General features: G+C 37.7%; 1 protein-coding gene across 2 annotated transcripts in view; it reads right to left on the reverse strand.

Annotated features, from left to right (window-relative positions):
• lhfpl2a (LHFPL tetraspan subfamily member 2a) overlaps positions 1-631 on the reverse strand; it is a 17,405-nt gene extending 16,774 nt beyond the window's left edge. The window contains exon 1 of one of the 2 annotated variants that reach the window (XM_053478669.1): positions 553-631. The gene's annotated coding sequence lies outside the window, so the exon portion shown is untranslated. The remainder of the gene's footprint in view (positions 1-552) is intronic. The other variant, XM_053478668.1, reaches the window with a different exon arrangement.
• Positions 632-1,808: the final 1,177 nt, after the last annotated feature.

The following is a 1,808-nucleotide window of genomic DNA, read 5'->3' on the forward strand; positions in this document are numbered from 1 at the left end:
ACTTCACACTACACATTACTATAGCACATTACACATTCGCACTACTATAGCAAACAACACAATCACACTACACACTACTACAACACTCTACACCATCACACTGCAAACTATTTTTGCATACTACAACCCACTGTAAAGCACTACAAACTACTATGACACACTATATAGAGCTAAAATCTCTAAATGGGCTTCATGCAGTGAGAGTCAAACACAAATCAAACAATCTAAAATGAAGTCAAATCATACATCAAAGAATATGCAATGAAATCTAACATCAAAGAATATGCAGTAAAATTAAACATCAAAGTATATGCAGTGAAATCAAACATCAAAGAATATGCAGTGAAATCAAAAATCAAAGACTATCCAGTGAAATTCAAACATCAAAGAAAATTAAAGTGAAATCAAACATCAAACAATATCCAGTGAAATCAAACATCAAAGAAGATTAAAGTGAAATTAAACATCAATCAATATCCAGTGAAATCAAACATCAAAGAAGATTAAAATGAAAGCAGTTAATCAAATTTCCTGATAAATTAGAATTCAGACCTGTTCAGTGTGTGTGTTCTGTGTCCATATCCAAGTCAGGATCATTCAGCTCTCTCACACACACACACACTGACTGAGAAAATCCCCCACTGTGCTGTCTACTCCCCCGGCTCCACCCCCTCCACGTCACCAAGGCAACCCCCACACCAGACCCCGCCCCTATCCATCAGAGTCCTACACTGTTAGCAGGAAAGTCCATTCTCTACCATTGAATATAAGTAACACACAGACCAGAAGAGTGCTTTCCCCTTTCTCATTCTCCCTGTCTCACTCTCTCCTTCTCTTTCCGTTTAAAGTGATCAGTGGGCTGTATCTTAATCCTTGTTCCCAATTCTGTCAGCTTTGTATAAAATCCTTTCAGACTGACCAAAGGTTAATCAGGAAACGACAGCTGGATTTGGAGACGTGTGCGTGCGTGCATGTGTGTGTGTTTCTTGAGCTTTACCTACAGTTACACTTGCAGACAAATTACAAATGCAGCCACTCAGGAAGTTTCCATACTGTCATGACTGGCAGGTTTAACAGGGAAAAAACAAGAAGGAAAGACACACACACACACACACACACACACCAGGCTGCTTGAGTGTTTGAGAGTTACAGGCTCACTAAGACCCATTCTTTAATTCTTTTCAAATCGGACTTCACTTCATTTAGACTGAAATTTAATGAGAGTTTTGTTCTGCTTTTAAAAAATGTATCACTGCATGAAAAGAAAATTAACCATTGAATCAAAATCATATTAAATAAAATAGGGGAATTAGATAAAATAATGTATTTAAATAGCAAGCGGTGAATAATGTTTTTCATAGTGCAAAATAAAGCCCAGAACTGAAATCAATAGTGCAACCTGGAAATCTTTGGAGTCCTCAACATGACAGACATGATTGTGACTCTTCTGACCCTCCACCCCAATTAACCCTGTGTTACTCCCTCTCCCCCAAAACCACCCTGGGGCAGATGCGATGGCAGGGTAAAACCATAAAAGTGTTAATTCTGCACAATAAAAGCAGCTCTGTGTGATAGAACTGGTATCCTCTTACAGCAATGTGAACAGAAACAATGGGGGAGGGACACACACACACACACACACACACACACACACACACACACACACACACTCCACAAAATAACAAACTATATGCACATCAAATTCTGCTTCAATATACAACTAAATACAACTAAAATAATATACTATATATAATAAAACATAAATAAAATTCTACACTAAAATTCCACTGTACATCCTAAAATAGTAC

This window comes from Clarias gariepinus, chromosome 19 (genome assembly GCF_024256425.1).
Source record: "Clarias gariepinus isolate MV-2021 ecotype Netherlands chromosome 19, CGAR_prim_01v2, whole genome shotgun sequence".
Taxonomy (NCBI): Eukaryota; Metazoa; Chordata; class Actinopteri; order Siluriformes; family Clariidae; genus Clarias; species Clarias gariepinus.